Consider the following 13,217-nt stretch of genomic DNA (forward strand, 5'->3'; position numbering starts at 1 on the left):
TGAAAGCTGTTTCCAGAATAAGAGACAGAAATGCAAAAAAAAAAAAAAGATTGGCTTATTATGTACAATCACGTTTTTTTCCGCAATGTCTGGCATCCAACTGTATCCCTTTCATAAAACAGTGGATCACAGTCTGCACTTATATACAATATAAGAACAAATTGATTAAGAAAATGAACCACTAATTTGCCAGTTGTAGACCAAATTAATAAAGCACACTGCAGATACTTGTTTATGGTTTTATAGCCAAATTTATTCACAGATCTATACCTGAGGAGGAGGTCAGGTGCTTCTTGAGAGACACTGTAATACATGACCAGTATATGTCTGGAGATTGAAGGACTCCTGGAAACAGACCATTCATACAGATAAGCTTTAAAAATTGTATATCTGGTACGAGGCTATACATAAGTGGGGATGGTGTGTAAGGCTTACCACTTTTTATGGTGACAATTTGCGTTTCAGTGTATCTATACAACTCACTATTTTGATACGTACATTTTACACAGTACTGTATCACTGTATTACTTAAATACTACACTATTGTGTGCCTTGTCCTTCTGTTTCCATTTCAGATCTTTTACAACTACACCATCTGGTATCTTTCGGGGGACTGGCAGCCGCCTGCACATTGGAAGTGTATATAAGAACTATATATATTTTTCCATTGAATCTGTATTCCAAATAATTGTTTTTTGCGCCTTTTTGTATCAGAATTGTTATATTTGTTAATAGATCTATATATATATATATATATATATATATATATATATATATATATCTAATATATATCAGCCTAGCGGCGTGTGTTAGTCTGTGTGTGGAAAAAAAACCAACAAGCTGCAGCGCCACCTGCTGGGCGAAGTTATACACTGACCTACTAAATTCTTAGTATTATCTAATATATAAAAGTAAAAGCCTAGCGGCGTGTGTTAGTGTGTGTGTGTGTGGAAAAAACTATTTTCTCAGAAAGGGCTCATCCAATTGACCTGAAATTTGGTATACTGACATTATTTGACAAAAAAATTAGAATAGTGAAGTCAGTTAACTTCCATCATCCCCCCTTCCCCCCGTGGGCGGGGTAGTAAAGGCTAAATTTATGAGTTGAGGGCTCAAACTCATTTTCGTGAGGTCATTTTACCTCATGAACACACATGTGTAGCGGCGTGAGTTAGTGTGTGTGTGTGTGTGTGTGTGTGTGTGTGTGTGTGTGTGTGTGGAAAAAACTATTTTCTCAGACAGCGCTCATCCAATTGACCTGAAATTTGGTATACTGACATTATTTGACAAAAAAATTAGAATAGTGAAGTCAGTTAACTTCCATCTTCCCCCCGTGGGAGGGGTAGTAAAGGCTAAATTTACGAGTTGAGGGGTCAAACTCATTTTCGTGAGGTAATTTTACCTCATGAACACACATTAAAAAGGGCGCTTGCATCGGGAAGTAACGCTCTTCCCCTGAGGAGGCCTGGGCTAGGCCCAAATGCATGACAAGAACCTTTTTAAGACCTTAACACAGCTACAGAAGGACAACAGTCAGTATTCACCTGAAATTCCATATTCTACTTCTGATGTATTCAACTCTCCCTGGCTACAAGCTCCATGCAACATGAGGGCTGTTTTGGACTCTGATCTTATTTTCTTCTCATCTCATGAAAGTTTGTTCTATTTGTCCGTTTTTTTCAATGCAAAATCCACTCTGTTTAATCTGCCCGCTGTACTACTTGCTCAACCACTCCCTACCCATGCTACAGTTATTTCAGTCCCTTATCTCAGCACTGTACTTCAATTCTATTTAAGCTTTGCTTCCCATCACAAGTAGGAAGAATTTATACTGTCTTTCAACCACTCTCCTCTCTCATGACTCTGCAAAATCTCAGCTACTCAATTACCTGCTCTTTATTACTCTCCATTTAACACTTCCACCCACTCCCCCACATGGCTCCCCACATCATTACTTTATACTATCCAGACATCCAGGAATACACTACATTTGCTGCAGCATAGCTCTACACTACTTATCTGATTACACTGGACATTGCAATTAGGCAATTCCTTTAATTCCTCATTTTGCTATTTGACTCAATCCCAATGCTTGCAAAAATATTTTTCTTTATCTCTTTTCATGGCATTATCTTTAGGACTGTATCATCCCTCATCCATCCTGCAACACACACCTCTGTCCACATTGCCCCTTCATTACTTCACTCACCTCTAGTGAACACTCATGAACTCTTTTGCTATTTAAATTCAATCACTTTAACAGCCTCACCCTGCTGCCAGAAACTAAAAAGACACACATCTTACAATCATCTTTCCTACCTTTCTTCCTCCCTGCTTCTATTAGCTGGTGATATATCACCTAATCCAGGTCCCCCTCAATTCTCCCACATGCATATATCGAACACTACAGAAATCCAGCAAACCTCAAACACATAACCTGCCTCCCCTCTCTTCCAAAGTCTTTTAAATATGCCCTTTGGAATGCACGCTCTGTTTGTAACAAACTTACCTCGGTACACAATCTCTTCCTCTCAAACAACCTCAACCTTCTAGCAATAACAGAAACATGGCTCACGCATTCAGACACTGCCTCACCTGCAGCCCTTTCACATGGTGGTCTCCATTTCACCCACGCCCCAAGACCAGGAGGCAGACAAGGAGGGGGGGTTGGACTACTTCTCTCTCCACAGTGCACATTCACAGTTCTACCACAGTTCACCCCCAGTTCTTTACTCTCCCTAGTGTCAAACTCTTCCAAGCCTCCTCACAACCGCAGGAATTTCAACTCTATTGATTTTCAACAGTTTTCCACCTCTCTCCAACACCTTCTCTCCCCAATTTCTACATTCTCCTCCCCTGATCGGGCAGTACCCCATTTTCATCAAACCCTAGCAACTGCCCTGGATCAAGTGGCTCCAGCGACACTACATACTTCGCGTAGAATTCATTGCCAACCGTGGCACACTATAGTAACACGAACTCTACAAAAACTTTCTCGTAAAGCAGAACGTCACTGGCGTAAATCTTGGGCCTCTAATGATTTCATCACATATACGGATATCTACCACTCCTATAGAAATGCTCTGGACTACTAAACAAACCTACTTCCAATCTCTCATCTATGCTCAGGCTTCTAATCCCAAACGCCTCTTTAACACATTTAACTCTCTTCTGAATGCTCCTGCTCCAAATCCTCCAACTTACATCAGTGCCCAGGATCTTGCTTCCTATTTAAGGACAAAATTGATAAGATCAGGCTTGAAATGGTATCATCTCCCTTGACAAGCAATCGGCTCAATTCCTTTGTAGCACCCTCTGACACTCTCTCTTCATTTGATCCCACAAATGAAGAGGAAGTTTCCACTCTCTTCTCATCTTCCTACTCTACCTCCTGTCCTCTTGATCCCATTCCCTCACAAATTGGTATGTCCCTGTCTCCTGTGCTCATTTCCCCTCTAACTAAAATCTGTAATCTATCTCTTTCTACTGGTATTTTTCCATCACTATTCAAGCATGCAGTGATTACTCCCATTTTAAAAAAACAGAATTCTGACCCTAACTCTCTCGTAAATTACCGCCCCATCTCCCAGCTCCCATGCCCCTCCATGCTTCTCGAGAGAATTGCCTACACTCGCCTCACACACTTTCTTACAGCAAACAACCTATTGGATCCTCTTCAGTCAGGCTTTCGCTCTCAACACTCCACAGAGACTGCGCTAACCAAAGTTGTCAATGATTTGATCACAGCAAAAAATAATAACCATTACTCTCTTCTAATTCTCCTGGATCTCTCTGCTGCATTTGACACTGTTGAACACTCTCTCCTCATACAAAAGCTACAATCCCTAGGTCTTGAAGGCACTGTCCTATCCTGGTTCTCATCCTACCTATCTGATCGCTCTTTCAGTGTTTATTTCTCTGGATTCACCTCTGCTCCGCTTCCTTTATCAGTTGGAGTACCACAAGGCTCCTAGGTCCTCTGCTATTCTCTATCTACACCACTTCTCTTGGAAAACTAGTAAGCTCCTTTGGATTTCAGTATCATCTCTATGCGAATGATACACAAATTTATCTATCCTCTCCTGATCTTTCACCATCTGTGTTGTCTCGCGTTACTGACTGTCTTTCTGCCATCTCATCTTGGATGTCCTCTTGCCAACCCAAACTCAATCTCTCAAAAACTGAATTAAAAATATTCCCACCCAAAAACAGAAGCTTCCGACCTGACATTTCTATTTCTGTCGATAACATGACCATAAATCCCACCCCGCAAGCTCGTTGCCTAGGTGTAATCCTTGATTCACAACTGTCGTTTATTCCCCACATCAACTCTATATCTAAATCATGTTACATACACCTAAAGAACATTTCCAGAATACGCACATATCTGACACAAGACACCGCCAAAACATTAATTCATGCACTCATCATCTCCCGCATCGACTATTGCAATTCCCTCCTTACTGGTCTTCCCAAAGTTAGACTTGAACCCCTACAATGTATTTTGCATGCAGCGGCTAGATTGATTTTCCTTCCAAACCGTTATTCCTCTGCTGAGCCACTCTGTCAGCCTCTACATTGGCTGCCTGTATTTCAACGAATCCAATATAAAATTCTTCTACTAACATACAAGGCCATCAACAAAATTGCACCGACATACATCTCCTCACTGCTCTCAAAATATCTATCTACTTGACACCTCCGTTCTGCACATGATCTACATCTCCCCTCCACTCTCATCACATCCTCCCATTCTCGGTTACAGGATTTTTTCCGGGCTGAACCCACTTTGTGGAATTCCCTCCCTCGCACAGTAAGACTTTCCTCTAGTCTTCAAACCTGCAAGCGTTCACTGAAAACCCACCTCTTCAGACAAGGTTATGATATTTCTCAACCATCATCTTAATTTCCCTAGATTACCCTATTACCATCCTCTACACTGCTAACGCAAGACAACAACCCTCTGACCAACATTGCCACACATATAGCCCACTCAGTACTTTTACCTTTGCAGTCTAGCTGGTCCAGTGTGCAATATGATGTAGCACATGCCCTTGTGTTTCTAACTCCCATTGTCCCATAGATTGTAAGCTTTCGAGCAGGGTTCTCTTACCTCTCTGTCTGTATGTATTACCCAGTATTGCCTTATCAGTGTTTGTTCCCAATTGCAAAGCGCTACGGAATTTGCTGGCGCTATATAAATAAATGTTGATGATGATGATATTATAGCATTTTTCTAACTAGGTATATTCGTTAGAATTAAAATAAGGAAAAGGCAGCTTTAACATTTGATAAAATACACTACCTACTTTAATTTGTTATATGATAAAACTAGTACATAAAACTACACTGAATACTATCACTCATTTTTAAGGAGACCAAGACTGCCCACTGAATGAGAAATCTGTATTGAATTTAGGGAACATGATTTATTGTATTTCAGGACAAAGGCTTACTTCAGTAAACAGTAATATCAAAGTCAGACACTTTGGATTTATGAAAGATAACTCACAGTCCTTAACAGCTTTTTTTTCTAACAAGAGTCGGCTTTTCACCCCTGATGTGGATATGTGGAAACGAATAAATATGTATTTATAGATACTTTTTAGAATGATTATTCAGCATACATCCTGTGAGTTTTGTAAGCTCCCAAAGATTTAGTATAAATCATGGTTAAGAATGTGTCAGTTTTGTTACAGTAGAGATAATAAGGATACTAGTATTTACCAAAATGAACTGAAGACACTACCTGCATATTTCAATGGGTGAATTTACAAAAAGGTACCAAAATACATGCTACTGAGTGTGAAGGTCTCTGTTTTTAATGTAGATGTACCTTTATTACAGTACAAGTAAGTGTAAAATGCTATTACACATTGCCTTCCTTTAAACTTTGCAACCAGCAGAATTTCTCTAAAGAATGATGCTGAATAAATAAAGGTGTTTTCTAGAGAGTGGGTCATTTACAGTGTTAGAAAAATGCTGCGACAAAGTGATAGAGAGTGACAAAGTGATAGAGTTATTCACTTAATGTTCAGTGACATCATGCACCCATTTTGTTCTTTTTTTTAGGGAGTTATCAACAAATTAACATGGTGAGATGGTGCTGAATTTGGGATAAACATAATCTTGCCAAATATGGGCATATTAAGGTCTTCCATATGGAGTGTGGAATTTTCTGAATAATGAACATAAATGCAGAATGCACCGATAATAAATTGCTTTCAAGATTCTCTCCTTTATGAGAATGGATTGGTAAAAATCTTAAAAATTGCTGAAATTGGCCATCTCTGTTCACAAAATGTAAAACTATTGCTAGCTGTTCAACATGATTAAGATCAGGTGTAGAGTTCACAATAATGGAATAATAATTGGTATGCTTTGACTATTGTGTCTATAACTTTTGCTCCCATAATGTTAATAAAATCTTAAACTGTGGTTGAGGGCATTTAGGGGCACATTTATCATTAATCGGCAAAAGTGAGAAATAGTTATCAATCCTTATCGCAAGGATAAGGATTGAACTATTTCTCAAATTTATTAAAAAGGGGTCACAGAAACAGCAGTTCAGATAAACTGCTGTTTCTGTGATAGAAAAAATCACACTTACACACTTACCCCCCTCTTCGGATGCGCTGTCTCGGGATCTCCTCTTCGTTCCTCTTCTTCATTCAATTGCGCATGTGCAGTGCACATGCACACAAAGTCCCTGCTCTGTCTCTGCAACGATAGTTGCAGAGAGAGCGCGCTGAGTGACAGGGAGGGATCATGTGATCCCTCCACACATGCGCTGTCCAGCTCTGCTCTCCGGAGCAGAGCTGGACATAACGAAGAAGAAAAGCTTCAGCAACAGTTCCTATGATGTACGCCAGCTTCAGCTGGCGTACATTTACATAACAAGTTCCCGAAAAATATATTTTTTCGGGACTTGTTAAATGGCGGCCCCGAGCAGTCACCATACTGTTGTATGGTGACTGCTCGCAAAAACGAAGTGCAGAGAAAATTACTGCTTTTCAAGATTCAACAGTGCGATGGGCCTTTCATAAATGTCAATTTGACACTTCGTTTACCTATTTACACGGTAAGTGCACGATAGTGCAATACCGTGAATTGTTAAATATGCCCCTTAGTTGCTTATCTCTCTACCTGAACCTCCATATATTTTAATATGTTTTTGAATAAATGGATTAGACTGAGCTATAACTTCTAGACACCCAAGGGATCAACCATTCTGTGGGAAACCAAATAACTCATTACTGCTACGAAAGGATAAACAACGCTCCGTAGGAACATGACTAGAGCAACAACCCGTTTTAAAACTTCTCTTCAATATTTTTGTTCATTATCCATTTATAACACAAAGGTATGGTCTATTCAGCATTGATTGAAAAAAGGAATAGGCTGCGCTTCCTCCAAATGTATGAATCAGCCAAATGAGAACCTGAAAGTGTATGGGAGACCCCTAAAATCCCAACAAACAATGGATACGTATAAAAATAGACAGGTTCTGGGCCCTTGTAAAGGGAAGTGTAACAATTTATTATAGATACATATACAATGTGCTCCGGCCGGAACAAGACAATGTGATTGTTTAAAACAGTAGATAAACACACATATAATAACAGTGCCAAAAAACAATACTAAAATAAATCGAGCTCTATTTGGTTGCAAATAGGGTTATGGTTCAATTGGAAATTAATAGAGTATGCAATGCAACAATAGATGTATCAACAGATATCATTAAAATTTATATGTATCCAACGATGTTGTTTGGCACAGAGCTCTCTAAGCATATGCGTATTGTCGTACAGTTCAATCTATAGCCGCATGGTGATACCGCAGAGATGCTTGGTGCTATGGTACGATAATGGCATCTGAGTACTGAGGTTTATAAGGATGTAATTGGTAACAGCATTAATGTTTGACTCTTTGTGTGAACTTCATTAGACACATGAGATCTCATGTTGCTTGAAACATTATTCAGCATTTATCCAATCATTACATTTCGATGATAGAGCATATCTATAGAGTAGATATGCCATTTGTGGTGAACGGTTTCACCGTTGATTTATTTATCCAAAATAGAAATGTATTAAGGTCCGATTTATGAAAATCACCCGTATAGGGCGATTTTGCAGGCAAAATTTAACAGCAATGTGTTTAAAGGCAAAACTTGCCACATTTATCTGTTTACCCTGTATATAATATTCTAATAACTTTTGTATAATCTAACCTTCTTAATTATTACATTTTATCTTGAAATCAATATGCCACTATCATTGAGCAAAGTCACGTTGTTTACTGAAGTCCTTTCCGAAACATTGCAAATGAGCCATCTTTATATAATTATTTGAATAAATGCAATTTTTACAAGTTTTTTCTGTACTTTTCCATTTTATCAAAATATGTGTGAGACTAAATTCAAGGCTGCATGACTACTTTATTTGAGAACTTCATATTCTTTGATCAATGACATTTGTTTTTCACCTGCTGTTCTATATACCTCTAATTTGGCCCGCTTCTTGTTGAGCAAGAGTCTTTTAACTTTTATTTAATGAGGATACCTTCACCACTCAGTCAGAGTATTGCAGGAAAGGGCAAAGCAATGCTTTTCCAGCACACCATAAAATATTATCAATTATGAAAGTAGTGGTCAAAAATACAACTTATAGTGTAATGCTAAATTTTTTCCTTTCTTGAACATAGTGAAATCAAAAGATAAAGGCAAAAGAGGTATTTCTTTCATCCTTTTGAAGCACTCCTTAAAATAGACACTGAAGTACTGTACATATTAAGCAATATCTGTGATTAAATTTGCTTAAAGTGGAAAAGAACAATTTCCCTCTGTGGCTTAAAGCAGCTCTACTATGTATGAAGGGAGTGGAGCATTTTAGCTATGCACACTCTCCAGAAACTGGAGAGTGTGCATACAGACGTTTATCCTCAGGCTCTGTGTGATATTATGGAGGGGGTGTGGGTGGAAGGACCAATGTGAAGCTCTGATCATGGACACTGTGGCTTTTCATTGGTTCTCTAATACCAATAGTTAAAAATGATAAAAAATGAATTAATAAGATTCTAGGAAGGATGTAAAAAAAAAAAATCTCAAATGGCAGGTGTCAAACTCACAATAACTGGTTTGAAAAATATAAATGGTTTATTTATCCACAATGTAAAAACAATATAACTTTAGAGTCTGCAGACCTTTTTGCATTCAAAAGTTAGAAACATATATAAAAACATGAAGTCAATCGACTTAATATTAGAAACTGTGAGAGCAAAAAATCAATACTGACTATATGAGAATTATAAGGAATATATAATGTTAATTAAGCTTCTTTGTGGTTTAAAAGCTTAGAAAAAATGATCTATTATCCACAAATTTTTCCAAAAGATTTATATTAGGAACTCCTGGAATTAGGAAACAACTGTCCCAAGAAAACTGTTCTGCACTTTGAGTCCCAAGATTAGTAATACCACGAGGATTAGTACAACTGTGTTAGTTTAGCATCCATATACTTAGCTCCTTTCTGACGTCTGGCATGGAACTCCTGTTGCTGTTTAGGTAGGATATATCCCCAATATAGTGTCTACAACGAATCCCACACAGAAAAGGGTATAAGAGTTCCAAGTATGAGTCCCAGTAATGACGTTGCCAGTGTTTTGCTAGGGGTGGCCACCTTACACATGCAGTGTCCATCTGCTCAGCTTCCCGGGTACAACTCAGCACATAAACTTGGATCCTAGTCCGGCTTCAGTAACACTCAATCCAAAATTCTTTGCATTCTTTTTAAAATCCTACTAAAATTCATGTTTTATCATTTGTAACAATCCATTATTAAATAATTTAGCACTGTCTATTTTTTTGTATATTTTACATTTGTGTATAGGGTACTATCCTTAGACGGCAGCCTAAACCAATCAGCTAAGCTATAATATATATATTGGGACATTATTCATGTAAATTTTGCGCTTGATCTTCCAGTGCCTGATTCAATCTAGCATTTTCTTGTTTCATTGGTACTCATGCCCATTTTATAGCAGTGAAAAAAATTATCACCACTTTTGGATGGCTGGACATTTTTATATATTTTTTTATTTATTTTAGTTTTAAAACTGCCCTTATACACATTTCTTTAAACACTTCTGATATTGGATGTGTTATAGGCAGGGAAGAGAAAAGGACATAGAACCTAGCCTTGTGGAACTCCAAAAGATAGAGGAAGTGTAGAGAAGTGAATCCAGAGAAGCCAACACTGAAGGAGCTGTTTCATCATTAGGATAAGAACAGTATAGGACAGTTTACAGAAGACATAGGGAATGCAACCTTTTTATGAAAGGTCCAAAAGAATTAGAAGTAAGTAGTGGCTTTTAGATTAAGGCTAGGTACACACTAGAGGTTTTCAGTCAATTATCTGGTCAAACACCCAATAAACGACCATTTGGCCCGATATCGAATTAGTGTGTATACTTGCACAATGAACGACAGTCGCTCCAAAGTACTGATTGTCATTTTATTTGCTTGTTCGTGCTATTTAACCACCTTACAATCCTGCAGTGTGAATGCACTCACACGGCTGTATGCCCAGAGTAGGTATCTGTCACTGTGTCTAAATAAAGAGTGCTGTAGGGGTATGAATTTGTGCGTTGTTTCTGAGACTGAATATTACATTTCAGAGTCATAGAAGATAACAAAATTTATAATGACTTTGTGGACAGTCAAAGTTCATTTTGTTTGATTAAATGCAGAGAGTGCTGTTAGTGGAATAATTTGTCCGTTCGTTTTGAGACTGAATATTTTGTTTAAGAGTCACTAGAGCTAGCGAAATTTATAATGGCATAGTGGAAAAGTCAAAGTTTATTTCATGAGTTATAATTAGTGTGACAGGAATGATGGACTATACTGCTCTTGGACCAGATGAAGAGCACAGATCTAAAGGTAAATCATGTATAGTGTATACACATGCATCAGCAGACTGATTGGAACTTCAGTCACTCGTAATTTGTTAGTGATAACAAATTGGTCTAAAGTTTTTGCAGTGTGTACCCAGTCTTAGTAATAGTCAAATAATTGACCACTTTAGTCTGTGTAGTATGTGGAGTTTTTGGGAAGGATCATCATCATCATCATCATTATCATCATTTATTTATATTGTGCCAACATATTCAGTATTGCTTTACAATTGGGGACAAATACAGTAAGAAACAAACTGGGTAAAACAGACAAAGAGGTGAGAGGGCCCTGCTCGCAAGCTTACAATCTATGGAACAATGGGAGTTTGATACATGAGGTTAAGTCTACATTTTGCATTTCGGTGCAGCCAGATTGCAAAGGTAAAAGTGATTTATAAGCTAAATGATCCCATCACACAACAATGTTGATCAGGGTGTAGTTGTCTTGTGTGAAATTGTGTAACAGGTGGTAATAGGGTAATCTAGTGAGGTTAAGAGAGTGGTTGAGGAATATTATAAGCTTGTCTGAAGAGGTGGGTTTTCAGCGAACACTTGAAGGTTTGAAGATTAGAGGAAAGTCTTACTGTGCGAGAGAGGGAATTTCACAAAGTGGGTGCAGCACGAAAAAAGTTTTGTAACCGGGAATGGAAGGAAGTGATAAGAGTGGAAGACAGACATAGATCTTGTGCAGAATTGAGGTGTCCAGTTGGGAGATATTTTGCGCTGTCCTTGAAGTAGGAAGCAAGATCCTGGGCATTGATAGTAGTAGTTTTGGGGTTAGAAGCCTGAGCATAGATGAGAGATTGGAAGTATGTTTGTTTTGCAGTGTCCAAAGAATTTCGATAGGAGCGGTAGTTAGAAGTATATGTGAAGAAGTCATTAGAGGTAGGAGATTTATGCCAGTGACGTTCTGCTTTACGGGAAAGTTTTTGAAGATTTTGCATTGCTGTAGTGTACCACGGCTGACATCGAAATCGACATGTAGTCTGAAGAGTCGCTGGAGCCACTTGATCAAGGGCTGTTGCTAAGGTTTTGTGAAAATGAGGTAGTGCCATCTCAGGGGAGGAGAATGTAGAGATAGGGGAGAGAAGGTGTTGGAGAGAGGTGGAAAATTGTTGAAGACTAAAATTTCTGTGGGTATGAGGAGGCTTTGCAGAGTTAGACAGTAGAGAGGTTAGAGCAGTGGGGGTGAGTGTGTAGCTGATAAAGTGATGATCCGAGAGGGGGAAGGGTGTGTTAAGGAAATTAGAAACTGAGCATAGTCTAGAGAAAACAGGATCAAGGTAATGGCTATCCTGATGAGTAGATGATTCAATCCACTGAGAGAGGTCAAATGAGGAGGTTAGAGAGAGTAGTTTGGAAGCAGCTTTGGAAGGTGGGTTATCAATAGAGATGTTGAAATCATCCAAGATGAGGGTGGGGATGTCTGAAGATAAGAAGTGAGGGAGTCATGCAGAGAAATACTCAATAAATTGTTGGTGTGCTCCAGGGGGGCAATAGATCACCGCAACACGTAGAGAGAATGGATTAAAAATGTGAATAGCATGTACTTCAAGAGATGTGAATGCGAGTGATGGGACATTTGGTAGAACTGTGAATGTACACTGTGGGGAAAGAAGTAGTCCAACCCCACCTCCTTGTTTGCCTTCAGGTCTGGAGGTGTGAGTGAGATGGAGGCCACCATGTGAAAGGGCTGGAGGTGAGGCAGTGTCTGATTGTGTGAGCCATGTTTCAGTTATTGCCAGAAGGCTGAGGTTTATTTGAGAGGAGCGTGCATTCCAAAGGGCACATTTAAAGGACTTTGGAAGAGAGGGGAGACATGTGATGTAAAAACAACAACAGAGTATTTGTAGCAAATTATGAGGAAGACTGGGCAACCACTGCACGGGGTCTGCGTCCCTGTAAAAACAAATATATAACCAAAACAAATTAGCAGTGGGATTCCAAATCCTCCAATGAACTGGAGAAGCAATGTGGATAAATTTTAAAATACATTTATTAAAACAAATTGCATATTAAAACATAAGTATTACTCTGTATGCATATACAACCAACCAATATCCATCCAAAGGGAGTGTCAATATTAGGTGCACCTATAATAATAAAAATCTAGTTGAATGATATCTCCAAATATGGTGGTTTAGGTTGAGATGATCCTATAACTTGATTAGAGCTCGCTTGGTTAGACTCCGTACAGTCACACAATATATGCATTTGTCCACATTGCACCTTCATTACTCCACTCACCTCTAGCTAACACCCAT

This window comes from Mixophyes fleayi, chromosome 3, assembly GCF_038048845.1.
Source record: "Mixophyes fleayi isolate aMixFle1 chromosome 3, aMixFle1.hap1, whole genome shotgun sequence".
Taxonomy (NCBI): Eukaryota; Metazoa; Chordata; class Amphibia; order Anura; family Limnodynastidae; genus Mixophyes; species Mixophyes fleayi.